This window comes from Colletes latitarsis, chromosome 3 (assembly GCF_051014445.1).
Source record: "Colletes latitarsis isolate SP2378_abdomen chromosome 3, iyColLati1, whole genome shotgun sequence".
Classification (NCBI taxonomy): Eukaryota; Metazoa; Arthropoda; class Insecta; order Hymenoptera; family Colletidae; genus Colletes; species Colletes latitarsis.
Window position 1 is genome coordinate 15,651,943 of NC_135136.1, and position 21,630 is coordinate 15,673,572.

Sequence of the window (21,630 nt, forward strand, 5' to 3'; positions counted from 1 at the left end):
ATGCAATGCAGAAAAAACCCTCGATCAGGTCAACATGTATGTTAAAACTGCGAAAGTATGACCCTGATGTGGGCAAATCCCCACCTAACCTAGACCTAACGTGTGTTATCCTCCAAAATATTAATCGAAATCAGGTTTAATGGTCTGTTTCAGCGTGGTACCACATTACTACGTGATCGAAGCCAGAAAAAAACCAGGATCTGTTCAAGAAGTATGTGAAGAATGCGAAAGTATGAAGCTGATGAGGGCAAATCCTAGACCTAACCTAGATCTAACATGTGTTATCCTGTAACATATTGACGGAAACCAGGTTTAATTGACAGTTTCAGTGTGGTACCACATTACTACGTGATCCAATCCAGAAAAGCCCAGGATCAGTTCAACAAGTATGTGAAGAATGCAAAAGTATGAGTCTGATGAGGGAAAATCCCTGACCTAACCTAGACATAAGATGCGTTATCCTCTAAAATATTGATCGAAACCAGGTTTAATCGACTGTTTCAGTGTGGTACCACATTACTACGAGAAAGAAAACAGAAAAAACCCAGGATCTGTTCAACAAGTATGCGAAGAATGCGAAAGTATGAGCCTGATGAGGGAAAATCCCAGGCCTGACCTAGACCTAACATGCGTTATCCACTAAAATATTAATCGAAACCAGGTTTAATGGACTGTTTCAGTGTGGTACCACATTACTACGTGATCCAAACCAGAAAAAACCCAGGATATGTTCAACAAGTATGTGAAGAATGCGAAAGTACGAGTCTGATGAGGGAAAATACCTGGCCTAACCTAGTCCTAACGTGCGTTATCCTCCAAAATATTGATCGTACCCAGGATTAATTGACTGTTTCAGTGTGGTACCACATTACTACGTGATCCAAAGTAGAAAAAGCCCAGGATCTCTTCAACAAGTATGTGAAAAACGCGAAAGTATGAGCCTGATGAGGGCAAATCCTAGACTTAACCCAGACCTAACGTGCGTTATCCTCTAAAATATTGATCGAAATCAGGTTTAATGGACTGTTTCAGTGTGGTACCACATTACTACGTGATCCAAACCAGAAAAAACCCAGGATCTGTTCAAGAAGTATGTGAAGAATGCGAAAGTACGAGTCTGATGAGGGAAAATTCCTGGCCTAACCGAGTCCTAAAGTTCGTTATCCTCTAAAATATTGATCGTAACCAGGATTAATTGACTGTTTCAGTGTGGTACCACATTACTACGTGATCCAATCCAGAAAAAGCCCAGAATATGTTCAACAAATATGTGAAAAACGCGAAAGTATGAGCCTGATGAGGGCAAATCCTAGACCTAACCCAGACCTAACGTGCGTTATCCACTAAAATATTAATCGAAACCAGGTTTAATTGACTGTTTCAGTGTGGTACCACATTACTACGTGATCCAAACCAGAAAAAACCCAGAATATGTTCAACAAATATGTGAAAAACGCGAAAGTATGAGCCTGATGAGGGCAAATCCTAGACCTAACCCAGACCTAACGTGCGTTATCCTCTAAAATATTGATCGAAATCAGGTTTAATGGACTGTTTCAGTGTGGTACCACATTACTACGTGATCCACACCAGAAAATACCCAGGATCTGTTCAAGAAGTATGTGAAGAATGCGAAAGTATGTGTCTGATGTCGGAAAATTCCTGGCCTAACCTAGTCCTAGAGTTCGTTAGCCTCTAAAATATTGATCGTAACCAGGATTAATTGACTGTTTCAGTGTGGTACCACATTACTACGTGATCCAAACCAGAAAAAGCCCAGGATCTCTTCAACAAGTTTGTGAAAAACGCGAAAGTATGAGCCTGATGAGGGCAAATCCCAGACCTATCCCAGACATAACTTTTTTTTTTTTTTTTTTTTTTTTTTGTCGTGGGGAAAATCTTCGAAAGACTCCCTCCCACCTCCTTGGGGAGAGGTGGGAGGGGTGTGTGGGATTCCCCGCGCCCGTACAACGACAGGCCCGGGACCTACCCACTAAAAACCCCACGGTGACCCTTCGGCACGCTTTGGGAGGATACCGGGAATCGCTCGAAGCATTCTTCCGGTATCCTCCCCGTGCCCGCGCTTTCGCGCCCATCCCCCGGGGGGACAATCGGTCCCCCCAGTAGACACACTGCCTCATAGCGGCGGGACGGGGCCACTCCATCCCGCCGCTATCCGTCCCGGGGCCGCGTTTAGTGGCGGCTGCGAGCCCCAACTCGCAACCGCCCGCGACCCCGTTTCCATCCCTCGGCGGCCGGGCGTTCATGGCCGCACCAGACCGCCGAGGGTGCCTCCCCTTGCGTCGGACCGGTAGGGGAAGGCACTCCTACCCCCAACCGGTCCGACCCGGCGCCGCCTGGCGGGAGGAGGGTCCCCTCAGGACCCCCCTCCCAGCCTAGGTCATCCGCCACGCCGAGGCGGCCGCCCGCGACGCCTCGCGACCGGGCGACGACCTCGGGCCACCGCACGAGCGCGCGCTTCAGCGCGCCGCTGAAGCTCGCGCTCCCTCCCCGCGGCCTCCTTCTGCAACATTACGTTCTCGCAGAAGGAGGCCACGGCCCTCCACTTCTCCTCGCTGCCGAGCATGGCGCGCACCACGCCCGGCAGCGAGACATCCCGCCCGACGACGCCGACCAGGACACGGCGCTCCCCCTCCCACGCGGGGCATACCTCCAGGGTATGATCCGCCGTGTCCTGCTCAGCGTCGCAGTGGCAGCAACGCGCCGTCGGCTCCTTCCCTATCCGGCACAGGTATCTTCCGAAGCTGCCATGCCCGGAAAATACCTGTGCCATCCGGTAGGTGAGGCTGCCATGGCCTCTGTCCAGCCACTCCTGAAGGAGTGGCCGAACAGCCCCGACAGTCCGGTGCCCCGCGGTTGGCAGAGCCAGCCGCTCCTGCCACGCGAGCAACACGGACTGCCGGGCCTGGCGCTTCAAATCGCCCCAAGCAGGTTCCTGCCCGCCCGGGACCGCCCCCACCCCCGCGCGACGGTCGACGCGGTGCCGGTACATCACCGCGTGCGACCGCGCGAGCAGGTCCATGGGCGGCATCCCCGCTAGAACCGTCGCCGCCTCATGTGACATGGTCCGATACCCGCGGACGACCCTGAGCGCCATGCGCCTCTGCACCCGACGCAGCATAGTCATGCTGCGCCGGGAGGCAGCCAGGTCGTCCGCCCAGACGGGGGCCCCGTATAGGGCCACCGACTGGACCATTGCCACATAGAGGCGACGAACTCGGCCCGCCGGGCCCCCCAGGTTGGGCAGGATCCGGCCCAGAGCCGCAACCATCCTTTCCAACCGGGGGACCAGGCAGCGGAAATGCTTCTCGAAACGCCAGTGGCTATCGAGGATCAGCCCTAGATACTTGATCTGGGGCTTCACCTCGATGTCAGCCCCACCCACCCGAATCAGAGGGGGTGGCGGATCCTGCCGAGGTGAATGAAACGCAATCACCTCGGTCTTATGGACCGCCACCGTCATCCCCATCCCCCTGATCCGGTCGACGACGCGTTGCGACCCCTCCTCCGCGCGACGCATGGCCCTCCCCCAGTGCGCCCCGACGGCCAGCACCAGTGTGTCATCCGCATAACACACCGTGCTGACGCCGTCGGGGAGGCCGGCCCGCAACACCGAGTCGTACACGATGTTCCACAGGAGTGGCCCGAGGACCGACCCCTGCGGAACACCGCAGTACACCTCCCTCCGCATATCACCATCCCGGCCCGGATACTCGATCCACCTGCCGCGGAGATAATCCCCGACGACCGCCCTGAGACAAGGGGGGACTCGATGATATTCGAGTCCCCTCCTTATCTCTTCCCAGGGGAGGGTGTTAAAGGCATTGGCAATATCCAAGGATATTGCCAATGCCACCCCTCCCCGGGAGACGGCCGCCTCCGAGAGGGCCCTCACACGACCTATCGCGTCGATAGTCGATCGGCCCCCCCGGAAACCGAACTGGCAGTCGGCCAGACCGGGATCACCCCGCGACAGGTGCTCGACGAGGCGGGCAGCAATCACACGCTCGAAGAGCTTGCCCACCTCGTCGAGGAGACAAATGGGCCGGTATGCGGAGGGAGACTCCGCGGGCCGACCCTCCTTCCGGAGGAGGACCATCCTCGCCACCTTCCAACTGGGGGGGAATCGCCCGTCCCTCAGGCAGCGGTCGAACAACCGCCTGAGGTCGGCCCCAAGGACGCCCTGGGTCAAGACCCAAACCCGGCCGGGCACACCATCCGGACCCGGGGCCGTGTTACGAACCCCGAGCCGTCTGATGGCCGCTGCCAGCTCCTCCTGCGTGACCCCCAGCTCGGCCGTCCACTCCACTGGGACAGCCGCCGCCGCCGGAGGACGCGGTCCCCTCTCCCCAATTGGGAAGAGTGTATTGACCACGTCCTCCAGCAGCCGGGGGTCAAGACCCTCGGTGACGGGGGGCGCCCACGGGCGGAGCTTATTCAGCACCACCTTATATGGGCGCCCCCATGGATCGTCATCAAGGGTCTGGAGGAGCTCCTTCCATGCCTGGGTCTTGGCCCGTTTGATGGCGACCTGCAGAGCAACCCGCGCCACGCGGTATGCTCCATACAGGTCATCAGCTGCCCTCGCTCGCGCCACGCCGTCGCCTGTACGTTGACGACGGCGCGCGCGGGTGTACTGGCGTCGGGCGCGGACAGTCGCGACTCGCAACTCCGCGATCGCGTCCGACCACCAGTACACCGCCCGGCGAGGAGAAGCCCGCCCGACCCGAGGCATCGCCGCGTCGCAAATACCCGCGACCAATGCTCCGAGCCGGGCGACCTCCTCCTCTATGCTCGGCAACTCGGCCGCTCCCTGCGGCCAAGTTGCAGCGAGGGCAGCTGCCATCAGGGCGTCCTTGTCCAGGCGCCGAAGCGCCCAGCGGCGTGGTGGGGTGCCACGCAGGCGGCCGTGTCGGGATGCACTCGCGGCGGCAGAGACCTCCATCCGGATGTACCGGTGATCGGAGAGTGTCTCTGCCCCCGCGACCACGTGCCAACCCGACACCATGCGCACGGCGTTGGGGGTCGCGAATCCAACATCCACGATGGACCCCCCATATCGCCGCACGCATGTGTGCTCCGACCCCCGGTTCAATACCCGGAGGTCGAGCCCCGCCGCCCAATCGCCCAGGATCCCGCCGCGAACGGAGGTCCTGGGGGATCCCCAAGCCACCGACTTGGCATTAAAATCCCCCAGGACCAGCACCGGCCGGGCCGCGTAACGCTGCACGCATGCCGCGACCTCGGCCAAGTACAGCTCGAACGCAGCGTGACCGCTACGGGGCGAAATGTAGCACCCCACCACAGCGACTCCCCCCCAGTCCACGGCGACGAATCCCCGACCGCGCTCCAACAAGGAGAACGGTGGGGACCCGTCGCCCCCTCCCCATACCGTCGCCACCAAGCCGTCCGCGTCGCCCACCCAATGAGGGTGATCAGGGACGCGGTACGGCTCGGCGGCGACCGCCAGGCCAACCCCCCACTCCGCGAGGACTTGGGACATCAAGTCCTGTGCCGCGCGGCAGTGGTTGAGGTTGGCCTGGAGGAGGAGGCGGGGCGGCATTAATTAATGGCCGCGCCAGCCTCCTCCCGGCCGTCCGTCCCCGTAGCACCGTCCACCTCCATGGAGGACGATGCCACCGCCCTCGGCACCGGAGCCGGTGCAGCCCGCCTGTTCCTCTCCTTCCGGGAGGGGGGGGAGCACTTCTTGCTCCCCACCCTGTGATCGGCTGGCCTCCCCATGTCCGCACACAGCGGGCAGTGGGGGGCCGCCGAGCACTGGCTCGCACGGTGCTCTTTGGCACCGCAGCGGTAACACTGACCGCTGCGGTCCACCGGCGAGGTGCACCACTGCCTCACGTGCCCCAATTCGAGGCAGCGGTGACACTGGAGTGGGCGCGGCGCGAGGATTTCCACTCGCGCCGAAACCCACCCCACCAACACCCTCCCGGATTCCGCCACCTTACGGGCGGCGGAGAGGGGGCACCGGGCCCACACCGACCCGAGGCCGGAGGGCGACCTGCGGATCTCTCCGATCCGCAGGTCCTCCACAGGACAGTCCCCCGCCCTCGCAAGGGCACGGGACACATCCTGTGCGCTGACCGAGTCGTCCAGCCCACAAATGCGCATCTCCGTGCGCTTCGTGGGCCGGGCGACCCGAACACCTCGCTCGCCCAGCTGCTCCCGGAGCCTCTGGGCGAGACGATCCGCCTTCGCGCCGCCTTCTGCACCGGGGATCTCCAGCAAGAGACCCCCGGTCACGGCCCTCTTCGCCCTCACGGAGGCGATGCCCAGCTCTTCCAGGGAGATATTCTCCCTGGCGAGCCGCATCGCCTCCGCGAGGGTCAGGTCGCCCCCCTGCGCAACGGTCAGCGTCACCGCTGCCGTTTTTGGGGGACGACCTGGTCGTGCCTTCCCGACCTTCGCGGCCTTTACCTTGGCCGCCGCCGGCGGAGGCGGAGGCTGCGGTTGTGAGGCCTTCCTCGCCGCCCGCTTCGCCTTCCGCCCCACCACCTCACTCCACGCCACCCCCCCTTGGGAGGGTGCTGTGGAGGACGCGACCACCGCGACCACGGGTACACCACCCCCCTTGGGGGTCGCGACCCGGGGCCCTGGTGCCGCAACGCTGGGCGGAGCCTTCACTCCGCCCTTCTTTGCCTTCCCCGACTGTACCGGAACAGGTCGGGGAGGCACCGCCTTCCTGCTGACCGCTCTTCCGGCGAGGAGCTCCTCCCGGAAGGCGGCCAGCTTGCCATCAATCATGTCCCCAATCCTCCTCAGAAGATCGTCTTCTGAGGAGGACGGGGACTTCTTCACGGGCGGAGTGCGGGTGGAAGGGCCCGCGGTGCCCCGCACCACTGCCGCCGCACCCCGTTTATTTACCTCCGCCGAGGGACGCGGCGGTGGAGGAGGAGGGAGGATGGGAGGGAGGGCCGCGCTGTTCCACAGCGCCTCTGCCCTCCTCCTCCCCTGTCGCTCCTCCTCCCCTGTCGCTCCTCCTCCAACAGGAGCTGCAGACGGGCGTTCCGCCCTCTGAGCTCCCGCGCCGCCTCCCTCATTTCCTCCGCCGCGGCCTTCAGGGCCTCCGCGCCACCGCTTTTCTGCCCCTTAAAGGCGCAGGCAGCGGCGACTTTCTCCACCCGCCTCAGGGACGAGGAGATCCTCTCCGATATCTCCTCGGTCACCTCGTCCCTGAGGCAACTCAGCCTCACCGACGGGCTCATCGCCCCGCCCACCTCGACGACGGCCTGCCCCGTCCTCTTCCTCTTAGAGCCTATGTGGCTCGTGCTGGAGGAGAAGGACGAGACCGACGCCGTCTCGTCGTCCTCCTCCACCCTCCACGAAGCCGGACCTGGCGCTGAGTGGGGCGCGAGCGCCGCCACCCTAACCCCAACCCCGTCTCCGTCCTCCCCAACCGACAAAACCCGCCCCATCCCCATTTTATTTTCTGTGTCCATAATAGTCCCACGAGATGGTCGGAAATAAAGGTCCACCCGGGCAGAGCCGCCTTACCCGGGTAAGCCTAATACTCCGGGGGTTCGGCAGGTTCCCCGGAGGTGGTCGCTTGGGATTGGGCCTTCTCCCCCAACCATGCATCCCATCGCCGCGCACCATAGCTTAGGATTGGAGGGCGATTTTATAGAGTCGCCATACTCGTGGCCCAGGCGGTTAAGCCAAGACCCCCGTTCCTCCTGCCGTCACGTACCATTCACAAAACCAATAGGGAATTGTGAATGGGTCGTTGTGACGACCAACAGGAGGCTTACGGTGTGTGTATGACTCGGGTACCCCGGGTTCGTTAAGCCCGTACTGCAGCTGAAAGGCTGGCAGCCCCTGAGGGAATCCCAGACATAACTTGCGTTATCCTCTAAAATATTTATCGAAACCAGGTTTAATTGACTGTTTTAGTGTGGTACCACTATGCTATGTGATCCAAAGCAGAAAAAACCCAGGATCTGTTCAAGAAGTATGTGAAGAATGCGAAAGTGTGTGTCTGATGTCGGAAAATTCCTGGCCTAACCTAGTCCTAGAGTTCGTTATCCACTAAAATATTGACCGTAACCAGGATTAATTGACTGCTTTAGTGTGGTACCACTTTACTACGTGATCCAATGCAGAAAAAACCCTCGATCAGGTCAACATGTATGTTAAAACTGCGAAAGGATGACCCTGATGAGGGCAAATTCCTGGCCTAAGCTAGACGTAACATGCGTTATCCTCTAAAATATTGATCGAAGCCACGTTTAATTGACAGTTTCAGTGTGGTACCACATTACTACGTGATCCAATCCAGAAAAAGCCCAAGATCTAGCCAACAAGGATGAGAAATATGCGAAAGTATGAGCCTGATGAGGGCAAATCCTAGACCTAGCCCAGACCTAACATGCGTTATCCTCTGAAATATTTATCAAGGCCATGTTTAATTGACTGTTTCAGTGTGGTACCACATTACTACGTGATCCAAACCAGAAAAAACCTAGTATCTGTTCAACAAGTATGTGAAAAACGCGAAAGTATGTGCCTGATGAGTGCAAATCCCAGACCTAAGCCAGACATAACTTGCGTTATCCTATAAAATATTGATCGAATCCAGTTTTAATGGACAGTTTTAGTGTGGTACCACTTTACTACGTGATCCAATGCAGAAAAAAACCCTCGATCAGGTCAACATGTATGTTAAAACTGCGAAAGTATGACCCTGATGAGGGCAAATCCCCACCTAACCTAGACCTAACGTGTGTTATCCTCCAAAATATTAATCGAAATCAGGTTTAATGGTCTGTTTCAGCGTGGTACCACATTACTACGTTATCGAAACCAGAAAAAGCCCAGGATCTAGCCAACAAGGATGAGAAATATGCGAAAGTATGAGCCTGATGAGGGCAAATCCTAGACCTAGCCCAGACCTAACATGCGTTATCCTCTGAAATATTTATCAAGGCCATGTTTAATTGACTGTTTCATTGTGGTACCACATTACTACGTGATCCAAACCAGAAAAAACCTAGTATCTGTTCAACAAGTATGTGAAAAACGCGAAAGTATGTGCCTGATGAGTGCAAATCCCAGACCTAAGCCAGACATAACTTGCGTTATCCTATAAAATATTGATCGAATCCAGTTTCAATGGACAGTTTTAGTGTGGTACCACTTTACTACGTGATCCAATGCAGAAAAAACCCTCGATCAGGTCAACATGTATGTTAAAACTGCGAAAGGATGACCCTGATGAGGGCAAATTCCTGGCCTAAGCTAGACCTAACATGCGTTATCCTCTAAAATATTGATCGAAGCCACGTTTAATTGACAGTTTCAGTGTGGTACCACATTACTACGTGATCCAATCCAGAAAAAGCCCAGGATCTAGCCAACAAGGATGAGAAATATGCGAAAGTATGAGCCTGATGAGGGCAAATCCTAGACCTAGCCCAGACCTAACATGCGTTATCCTCTGAAATATTTATCATGGCCATGTTTAATTGACTGTTTCAGTGTGGTACCACATTACTACGTGATCCAAACCAGAAAAAACCTAGTATCTGTCCAACAAGAATGAGAAATATGCGAAAGTATGAGCCTGATGAGTGCAAATCCCAGACCTAAGCCAGACATAACTTGCGTTATCCTATAAAATATTGATCGAATCCAGTTTTAGTGGACAGTTTTAGTGTGGTACCACTTTACTACGTGATCCAATGCAGAAAAAACCCTCGATCAGGTCAACATGTATGTTAAAACTGCGAAAGGATGACCCTGATGAGGGCAAATTCCTGGCCTAAGCTAGACCTAACATGCGTTATCCTCTAAAATATTGATCGAAGCCACGTTTAATTGACAGTTTCAGTGTGGTACCACATTACTACGTGATCCAATCCAGAAAAAGCCCAGGATCTAGCCAACAAGGATGAGAAATATGCGAAAGTATGAGCCTGATGAGGGCAAATCCTAGACCTAGCCCAGACCTAACATGCGTTATCCTCTGAAATATTTATCAAGGCCATGTTTAATTGACTGTTTCAGTGTGGTACCACATTACTACGTGATCCAATCCAGAAAAAGCCCAGGATCTAGCCAACAAGAATGAGAAATATGCGAAAGTATGAGCCTGATGAGTGCAAATCCCAGACCTAAGCCAGACATAACTTGCGTTATCCTATAAAATATTGATCGAATCCAGTTTTAGTGGACAGTTTTAGTGTGGTACCACTTTACTACGTGATCCAATGCAGAAAAAACCCTCGATCAGGTCAACATGTATGTTAAAACTGCGAAAGGATGACCCTGATGAGGGCAAATTCCTGGCCTAAGCTAGACCTAACATGCGTTATCCTCTAAAATATTGATCGAAGCCACGTTTAATTGACAGTTTCAGTGTGGTACCACATTACTACGTGATCCAAACCAGAAAAAGCCCAGGATCTCTTCAACAAGTATGTGAAAAACGCGAAAGTATGAGCCTGATGAGGGCAAATCCTAGACTTAACCCAGACCTAACGTGCGTTATCCTCTAAAATAATGATCGAAATCAGGTTTAATGGACTGTTTCAGTGTGGTACCACATTACTACGTGATCCAAACAAGAAAAAACCCAGGATCTGTTCAAGAAGTATGTGAAGAATGCGAAAGTACGAGTCTGATGAGGGAAAATTCCTGGCCTAACCGAGTCCTAAAGTTCGTTATCCTCTAAAATATTGATCGTAACCAGAATTAATTGACTGTTTCATTGTGGTACCACATTACTACGTGATCCAAACCAGAAAAAACCCAGAATATGTTCAACAAATATGTGAAAACGCGAAAGTATGAGCCTGATGAGGGCAAATCCTTGACCTAACCCAGACCTAACGTGCGTTAGCCTCTAAAATATTGATCGAAATCAGGTTTAATGGACTGTTTCAGTGTGGTACCACATTACTACGTGATCCAAACCAGAAAAAACCCAGGATCTGTCCAAGAAGTATGTGAAGAATGCGAAAGTATGACTCTGATGTGGGAAAATTCCTGGCCTAACCTAGTCCTAGAGATCGTTATCCTCTAAAATATTGATCGTAACCAGAATTAATTGACTGTTTCAGTGTGGTACCACATTACTACGTGATCCAAACCAGAAAAAGCCCAGGATCTCTTCAACAAGTTTGTGAAAAACGCGAAAGTATGAGCCTGATGAGGGCAAATCCCAGACCTATCCCAGACATAACTTGCGTTATCCTAAAAAATATTGATCGAATCCTGTTTTAATGGACAGTTTTAGTGTGACACCACTTTACTACGTGATCCAATGCAGAAAAAACCCTCGATCAGGTCAACATGTATGTTAAAACTGCGAAAGTATGACCCTGATGAGGGCAAATCCCAGACCTAACCTAGACCTAACGTTTGTTATCCTCTAAAATATTAATCCAAACCAGGTTAAATTGACTGTTGTAGTGTGGTACCACCTTACTACGTGATCCAATGCAGAAAAAACCCTCGATCAGGTCAACATGTATGTTAAAACTGCGAAAGTATGACCCTGATGAGGGCAAATCCCAGACCTAACCTAGACCTAACGTGTGTTATCCTCTAAAATATTAATTGAAACCAGGTTTAATTGACTGTTTTAGTGTGGTACCACTTTGCTACGTGATCCAAAGCAGAAAAAACCCTGGCTCAGGTCAATATGTATGTTAAAACTGCGAAAGGATGACCCTGATGAGGGAAAATCCCAGGCCTAACCTAGACCTAACATGCGTTATCCACTAAAATATTAATCGAAACCAGGTTTAATTGACTGTTTCAGTGTGGTACCACATTACTACGTGATCCAAACCAGAAAAAACACAGGATATGTCAACAAATATGTGAAAAACGCGAAAGTATGAGCCTGATGAGGACAAATCCTAGACCTAACCCAGACCTAACGTGCGTTATCCTCTAAAATATTGATCGAAATCAGGTTTAATGGACTGTTTCAGTGTGGTACCACATTACTACGTGATCCAAACCAGAAAAAACCCAGGATCTGTTCAAGAAGTATGTGAAGAATGCGAAAGTATGTGTCTGATGTGGGAAAATTCCTGGCCTAACCTAGTCCTAGAGTTCGTTAGCCTCTAAAATATTGATCGTAACCAGGATTAATTGACTGTTTCAGTGTGGTACCACATTACTACGTGATCCAAACCAGAAAAAGCCCAGGATCTCTTCAACAAGTTTGTGAAAAACGCGAAAGTATGAGACTGATGAGGGCAAATCCCAGACCTATCCCAGACATAACTTGCGTTATCCTCTAAAATATTTATTGAAACCAGGTTTAATTGACTGTTTTAGTGTGGTACCACTATGCTATGTGATCCAAAGCAGAAAAAACCCAGGATCTGTTCAAGAAGTATGTGAAGAATGCGAAAGTATGTGTCTGATGTCGGGAAATTCCTGGCCTAACCTAGTCCTAGAGTTCGTTATCCTCTAAAATATTGACCGTAACCAGGATTAATTGACTGCTTTAGTGTGGTACCACTTTACTACGTGATCCAATGCAGAAAAAACCCTCGATCAGGTCAACATGTATGTTAAAACTGCGAAAGGATGAACCTGATGAGGGCAAATTCCTGGCCTAAGCTAGACCTAACATGCGTTATCCTCTAAAATATTGATCGAAGCCACGTTTAATTGACAGTTTCAGTGTGGTATCACATTACTACGTGATCCAATCCAGAAAAAGCCCAGGATCTAGCCAACAAGAATGAGAAATATGCGAAAGTATGAGCCTGATGAGGGCAAATCCTAGACCTAGCCCAGACCTAACATGCGTTATCCTCTGAAATATTCATCAAGGCCATGTTTAATTGACTGTTTCAGTGTGGTACCACATTACTACGTGATCCAAAGCAGAGAAAACTCTCGCTCAGGTCAATATGTATGTTAAAACTGCGAAAGGATGACCCTGATGAGGGCAAATCCCCAGCCTAAGCTAGACCTAACATGCGTTATCCTCTAAAATATTGATCGAAACCAGGTTTAATCGACTGTTTCAGTGTGGTACCACATTACTACGTGATCCAAACCAGAAAAAAACCAGGATCTGTTCTACAAGTATGTGAAAAATGCGAAAATATGACCCTGATGAGGGCAAATCCCAGACCTATCCCAGACCTAACTTGCGTTATCCTCTAAAATATTGATCGAAACCAGGTTTAATTGACTGTTTCAGTGTGGTACCACATTACTACGTGATCCAAACTAGAAGAAACCCAGGATCTGTTCAACAAGTATGTGAAAAACGCGAAAGTATGAGCCTGATGAGGGCAAATCCCAGACCTAACCTAGACCTAACATGTGTTATCCTCTAAAATATTTATCAAGACCATGTTTAATTGACTGTTTAAGTGTGGTTCCACATTACTACGTGATCCAAACCAGAAAAAACCTAGTATCTGTTCAACAAGTATGTGAAAAACGCGAAAGTATGAGCCTGATACCCTCAGGGGCTGCCAGCCTTTCAGCTGCAGTACGGGCTTAACGAACCCGGGGTACCCGAGTCATACACACACCGTAAGCCTCCTGTTGGTCGTCACAACGACCCATTCACAATTCCCTATTGGTTTTGTGAATGGTACGTGACGGCAGGAGGAACGGGGGTCTTGGCTTAACCGCCTGGGCCACGAGTATGGCGACTCTATAAAATCGCCCTCCAATCCTAAGCTATGGTGCGCGGCGATGGGATGCATGGTTGGGGGAGAAGGCCCAATCCCAAGCGACCACCTCCGGGGAACCTGCCGAACCCCCGGAGTATTAGGCTTACCCGGGTAAGGCGGCTCTGCCCGGGTGGACCTTTATTTCCGACCATCTCGTGGGATTTTATGGACACAGAAAATAAAATGGGGATGGGGCGGGTTTTGTCGGTTGGGGAGGACGGAGACGGGGTTGGGGTTAGGGTGGCGGCGCTCGCGCCCCACTCAGCGCCAGGTCCGGCTTCGTGGAGGGTGGAGGAGGACGACGAGACGGCGTCGGTCTCGTCCTTCTCCTCCAGCACGAGCCACATAGGCTCTAAGAGGAAGAGGACGGGGCAGGCCGTCGTCGAGGTGGGCGGGGCGATGAGCCCGTCGGTGAGGCTGAGTTGCCTCAGGGACGAGGTGACCGAGGAGATATCGGAGAGGATCTCCTCGTCCCTGAGGCGGGTGGAGAAAGTCGCCGCTGCCTGCGCCTTTAAGGGGCAGAAAAGCGGTGGCGCGGAGGCCCTGAAGGCCGCGGCGGAGGAAATGAGGGAGGCGGCGCGGGAGCTCAGAGGGCGGAACGCCCGTCTGCAGCTCCTGTTGGAGGAGGAGCGACAGGGGTGGAGGAGGGCAGAGGCGCTGTGGAACAGCGCGGCCCTCCCTCCCATCCTCCCTCCTCCTCCACCGCCGCGTCCCTCGGCGGAGGTAAATAAGCGGAGTGCGGCGGCAGTGGTGCGGGGCACCGCGGGCCCCTCCACCCGCACTCCGCCCGTGAAGAAGCCTCCGTCCTCCTCAGAAGACGATCTTCTGAGGAGGATTGGGGACATGATTGATGGCAAGCTGGCCGCCTTCCGGGAGGAGCTCCTCGCCGGAAGAGCGGTCAGCAGGAAGGCGGTGCCTCCCCGACCTGTTCCGGTACAGTCGGGGAAGGCAAAGAAGGGCGGAGTGAAGGCTCCGCCCAGCGTTGCGGCACCAGGGCCGCGGGTCGCGACCCCCAAGGGGGGTGGGGTACCCGTGGTCGCGGTGGTCGCGTCCTCCACAGCACCCTCCCAAGGGGGGGTGGCGTGGAGTGAGGTGGTGGGGCGGAAGGCGAAGCGGGCGGCTAGGAAGGCCTCGCAACCGCAGCCTCCGCCTCCGCCGCCGGCGGCCAAGGTAAAGGCCGCGAAGGTCGGGAAGGCACGACCAGGTCGTCCCCCAAAAACGGCAGCGGTGACGCTGACCGTTGCGCAGGGGGGCGACCTGACCCTCGCGGAGGCGATGCGGCTCGCCAGGGAGAATATCTCCCTGGAAGAGCTGGGCATCGCCTCCGTGAGGGCGAAGAGGGCCGTGACCGGGGGTCTCTTGCTGGAGATCCCCGGTGCAGAAGGCGGCGCGAAGGCGGATCGTCTCGCCCAGAGGCTCCGGGAGCAGCTGGGCGAGCGAGGTGTCCGGGTCGCCCGGCCCACGAAGCGCACGGAGATGCGCGTTTGTGGGCTGGACGACTCGGTCAGCGCACAGGATGTGTCCCGTGCCCTTGCGAGGGCGGGGGACTGTCCTGTGGAGGACCTGCGGATCGGAGAGATCCGCAGGTCGCCCTCCGGCCTCGGGTCGGTGTGGGCCCGGTGCCCCCTCTCCGCCGCCCGTAAGGTGGCGGAATCCGGGAGGGTGTTGGTGGGGTGGGTTTCGGCGCGAGTGGAAATCCTCGCGCCGCGCCCGCTCCAGAGTCACCGCTGCCTCGAATTGGGGCACGTGAGGCAGTGGTGCACCTCGCCGGTGGACCGCAGCGGTCAGTGTTACCGCTGCGGTGCCAAAGAGCACCGTGCGAGCCAGTGCTCGGCGGCCCCCCACTGCCCGCTGTGTGCGGACATGGGGAGGCCAGCCGATCACAGGGTGGGGAGCAAGAAGTGCTCCCCCCCCTCCCGGAAGGAGAGGAAGAGGCGGGCTGCACCGGCTCCGGTGCCGAGGGCGGTGGCATCGTCCTCCATGGAGGTGGACGGTGCTACGGGGACGGACGGCCGGGAGGAGGCTGGCGCGGCCATTAATTAATGCCGCCCCGCCTCCTCCTCCAGGCCAACCTCAACCACTGCCGCGCGGCACAGGACTTGATGTCCCAAGTCCTCGCGGAGTGGGGGGTTGGCCTGGCGGTCGCCGCCGAGCCGTACCGCGTCCCTGATCACCCTCATTGGGTGGGCGACGCGGACGGCTTGGTGGCGACGGTATGGGGAGGGGGCGACGGGTCCCCACCGTTCTCCTTGTTGGAGCGCGGTCGGGGATTCGTCGCCGTGGACTGGGGGGGAGTCGCTGTGGTGGGGTGCTACATTTCGCCCCGTAGCGGTCACGCTGCGTTCGAGCTGTACCTGGCCGAGGTCGCGGCATGCGTGCAGCGCTACGCGGCCCGGCCGGTGCTGGTCCTGGGGGATTTTAATGCCAAGTCGGTGGCTTGGGGATCCCCCAGGACTTCCGTTCGCGGCGGGATCCTGGGCGATTGGGCGGCGGGGCTCGACCTCCGGGTATTGAACCGGGGGTCGGAGCACACATGCGTGCGGCGATATGGGGGGTCCATCGTGGATGTTGGATTCGCGACCCCCAACGCCGTGCGCATGGTGTCGGGTTGGCACGTGGTCGCGGGGGCAGAGACACTCTCCGATCACCGGTACATCCGGATGGAGGTCTCTGCCGCCGCGAGTGCATCCCGACACGGCCGCCTGCGTGGCACCCCACCACGCCGCTGGGCGCTTCGGCGCCTGGACAAGGACGCCCTGATGGCAGCTGCCCTCGCTGCAACTTGGCCGCAGGGAGCGGCCGAGTTGCCGAGCATAGAGGAGGAGGTCGCCCGGCTCGGAGCATTGGTCGCGGGTGTTTGCGACGCGGCGATGCCTCGGGTCGGGCGGGCTTCTCCTCGCCGGGCGGTGTACTGGTGGTCGGACGCGATCGCGGAGTTGCGAGTCGCGACTGTCCGCGCCCGACGCCAGTACACCCGCGCGCGCCGTCGTCAACGTACAGGCGACGGCGTGGCGCGAGCGAGGGCAGCTGATGACCTGTATGGAGCATACCGCGTGGCGCGGGTTGCTCTGCAGGTCGCCATCAAACGGGCCAAGACCCAGGCATGGAAGGAGCTCCTCCAGACCCTTGATGACGATCCATGGGGGCGCCCATATAAGGTGGTGCTGAATAAGCTCCGCCCGTGGGCGCCACCCGTCACCGAGGGTCTTGACCCCCGGCTGCTGGAGGACGTGGTCAATACACTCTTCCCAATTGGGGAGAGGGGACCGCGTCCTCCGGCGGCGGCGGCTGTCCCAGTGGAGTGGACGGCCGAGCTGGGGGTCACGCAGGAGGAGCTGGCAGCGGCCATCAGACGGCTCGGGGTTCGTAACACGGCCCCGGGTCCGGATGGTGTGCCCGGCCGGGTTTGGGTCTTGACCCAGGGCGTCCTTGGGGCCGACCTCAGGCGGTTGTTCGACCGCTGCCTGAGGGACGGGCGATTCCCCCCCAGTTGGAAGGTGGCGAGGATGGTCCTCCTCCGGAAGGAGGGTCGGCCCGCGGAGTCTCCCTCCGCATACCGGCCCATTTGTCTCCTCGACGAGGTGGGCAAGCTCTTCGAGCGTGTGATTGCTGCCCGCCTCGTCGAGCACCTGTCGCGGGGTGATCCCGGTCTGGCCGACTGCCAGTTCGGTTTCCGGGGGGGCCGATCGACTATCGACGCGATAGGTCGTGTGAGGGCCCTCTCGGAGGCGGCCGTCTCCCGGGGAGGGGTGGCATTGGCAATATCCTTGGATATTGCCAATGCCTTTAACACCCTCCCCTGGGAAGGGATAAGGAGGGGGCTCGAATACCATCGAGTCCCCCCTTGTCTCAGGGCGGTCGTCGGGGATTATCTCCGCGGCAGGTGGATCGAGTATCCGGGCCGGGATGGTGATATGCGGAGGGAGGTGTACTGCGGTGTTCCGCAGGGGTCGGTCCTCGGGCCACTCCTGTGGAACATCGCGTACGACTCGGTGTTGCGGGCCGGCCTCCCCGACGGCGTCAGCACGGTGTGTTATGCGGATGACACACTGGTGCTGGCCGTCGGGGCGCACTGGGGGAGGGCCATGCGTCGCGCGGAGGAGGGGTCGCAACGCGTCGTCGACCGGATCAGGGGGATGGGGATGACGGTGGCGGTCCATAAGACCGAGGTGATTGCGTTTCATTCACCTCGGCAGGATCCGCCACCCCCTCTGATTCGGGTGGGTGGGGCTGACATCGAGGTGAAGCCCCAGATCAGGTATCTGGGGCTGATCCTCGATAGCCACTGGCGTTTCGAGAAGCATTTCCGCTGCCTGGTCCCCCGGTTGGAAAGGATGGTTGCGGCTCTGGGCCGGATCCTGCCCAACCTGGGGGGCCCGGCGGGCCGAGTTCGTCGCCTCTATGTGGCAATGGTCCAGTCGGTGGCCCTATACGGGGCCCCCGTCTGGGCGGACGACCTGGCTGCCTCCCGGCGCAGCATGACTATGCTGCGTCGGGTGCAGAGGCGCATGGCGCTCAGGGTCGTCCGCGGGTATCGGACCATGTCACATGAGGCGGCGACGGTTCTAGCGGGGATGCCGCCCATGGACCTGCTCGCGAGGTCGCACGCGGTGATGTACCGGCACCGCGTCGACCGTCGCGCGGGGGTGGGAGCGGTCCCGGGCGGGCAGGAACCTGCTTGGGGCGATTCGAAGCGCCAGGCCCGGCAGTCCGTGAAGCTCGCGTGGCAGGAGCGGCTGGCTCTGCCAACCGCGGGGCACCGGACTGTCGGGGCTGTTCGGCCACTCCTGAAGGAGTGGCTGGACAGAGGCCATGGCAGCCTCACCTACCGGCTGGCACAGGTATTTTCCGGGCATGGCAGCTTCGGAAGATACCTGTGCCGGATAGGGAAGGAGCCGACGGCGCGTTGCTGCCACTGCGACGCTGAGCAGGACACGGCGGATCATACCCTGGAGGTATGCCCCGCGTGGGAGGGGGAGCGCCGTGTCCTGGTCGGCGTTGTCGGGCGGGATGTCTCGCTGCCGGGCGTGGTGCGCGCCATGCTCAGCAGCGAGGAGAAGTGGAGGGCCGTGGCCTCCTTCTGCGAGAACGTAATGTTGCAGAAGGAGGCCGCGGGGAGGGAGCGCGAGCTTCAGCGGCGCGCTGAAGCTCGCGCTCGTGCGGTGGCCCGAGGTCGTCGCCCGGTCGCGAGGCGTCGCGGGCGGCCGCCTCGGCGTGGCGGATGACCTAGGCTGGGAGGGGGGTCCTGAGGGGACCCTCCTCCCGCCAGGCGGCGCCGGGACGGACCGGTTGGGGGTAGGAGTGCCTCTCCCTACCGGTCCGACGCAAGGGGAGGCACTCTCGGCGGTCTGGTGCAGCCATGAACGCCCGGCCGCCGAGGGGTGGAAACGGGGTCGCGGGCGGTTGCGAGTTGGGGCTCGCAGCCGCCACTAAACGCGGCCCCGGGACGGATAGCGGCGGGATGGAGTGGCCCCGTCCCGCCGCTATAAGGCAGTGTGTCTACTGGGGGGACCGATTGTCCCCCCGGGGGATGGGCGCGAAAGCGCGGGCACGGGGAGGATACCGGAAGAATGCTTCGAGCGATTCCCGGTATCCTCCCAAAGCGTGCCGAAGGGTCACCGTGGGGTTTTTAGTGGGTAGGTCCCGCGCCTGTCGTTGTACGGGCGCGGGGAATCCCACACACCCCTCCCACCTCTCCCCAAGGAGGTCGGAGGGAGTCTTTCGAAGATTTTCCCCACGACAAAAAAAAAAAAAAAAAAAAAAAAAAAAAGTATGAGCCTGATGAGGGCAAATCCCAGACCTATCCCAGACATAACTTGCGTTATCCTATAAAACATTGATCGAATCCTGTTTTAATGGACAGTTTTAGTGTGGTACCACTTTACTACGTGATCCAATGCAGAAAAAAACCTCGATCAGGTCAACATGTATGTTAAAACTGCGAAAGTATGACCCTGATGAGGGCAAATCCCAGACCTAACCTAGACCTAACATGTGTTATCCTCTAAAATATTTATCAAGACCATGTTTAATTGACTGTTTAAGTGTGGTTCCACATTACTACATGATCCAAACCAGAAAAAACCTAGTATCTGTTCAACAAGCATGTGAGAAACGCGAAAGTATGAGCCTGATGAGGGCAAATCCTAGACCTGACCTAGACCTAACATGTGTTGTCCCCAAAAATATTGACGGAAACCACGTTTAAATGACAGTTTCAGTGTGGTACAACATTACAACGTGATCCAATCCAGAAAAGGCCCAGGATCTAGCAAACAAGTATGAGAAATATGCGAAAGTATGAGCCTGATGAGGGCAAATCCTAGACCTAACCCAGACCTAACACGCGTTATCCTCTAAAATATCTATCAAGACCAGGTTTAATTGACTATTTCAGTGTGGTACCACTTTACTACGTGAGCCAAACCAGTGGAAGCCTAGGATCTGGCCAACTAGTATGAGAAATATGCGAAAGTATGAGCCTGATGAGGGCAAATCCTAGACCTAACCCAGACCTAACACGCGTTATCCTCTAAAATATTTATCAAGACCAGGTTTAAATAACTGTTTCAGTGTGGTACCACATTACTACGTGATCCAAACCAGAAAAAATCCCAGGATCTGTTCAACAAGTGTGTGAAAAATGCGAAAATATGACCCTGATGAGGGCAAATCCCAGACCTATCCCAGCCCTAACTTGCGTTATCCTCTAAAATATTTATCAAGACCATGTTTAATTGACTGTTTCAGTGTGGTTCCACATTACTACCTGATCCAAACCAGAAAAAACCCAGGATCAGTTCAACAAGTATGTGAAAAACGCGAAAGTATGAGCCTGATGAGAGCAAATCCCAGTCCTATCCCAGACATAACTTGCGTTATCCTATAAAATATTGATCGAATCTAGTTTCAATGGACAGTTTTAGTGTGGTACCACATTACTACGTGATGCAATGCAGAAAAAACCCTCGAACAGGTCAACATGTATGTTAAAACTGCGAAAGTATGACCCTGATGAGGGCAAATCCCCACCTAACCTAGACCTAACGTGTGTTATCCTCCAAAATATTAATCGAAACCAGGTTTAATCGACTGTTTCAGTGTGGTACCACATTACTACGAGAAAGAAAACAGACAAAACCCACGATCTGTTCAACAAGTATGTGAAGAATGCGAAAGTATGAGCCTCATGAGGGAAAATCCCAGGCCTAACCTAGACCTAACATGCGTTATCCTCTTAAATATTGATCGAAACCAGGTTTAATGGACTGTTTCAGTGTGGTACCACATTACTACGTGATCCAATCCAGAAAAAGCCCAGGATCTAGCCAACAAGAATGAGAAATATGCGAAAGTATGAGCCTGATGAGGGCAAATCCTAGGCATAGCCCAGACCTAACATGCGTTATCCTCTGAGATATAAATCGAAATCAGGTATAATGGTCTGTTTCAGCGTGGTACGACATTACTACGTGATCGAAACCAGAAAAAAACCAGGATCTGTTCAAGAAGTATATGAAGAATGCGAAAGTATGAGCCTGATGAGGGCAAATCCCAGACCTATCCCAGACATAACTTGCGTTATCCTATAAAATATTGATCGAATCCAGTTTTAATGGGCAGTTTTAGTGTGGTACCACTTTCCTACGTGATCGAAACCAGAAAAAAACCAGGATCTGTTCAAGAAGTATATGAAGAATGCGAAAGCATGAAGCTGATGAGGGCAAATCCTAGACCTAACCTAGACCTAACATGTGTTATCCTCTTAAATATTAATCGAAACCAGGTTTAATGGTCTGTTTCAGTGTGGTACCACATTACTACGTGATCCAATCCAAGAAAAACCGAGGATCTGTTCAAGAAGTATGTGAAGAACGCGAAAGTATGAGCCTCATGAGGGCAAATCGCAGACCTATCCCAGACATAACTTGCGTTAGCC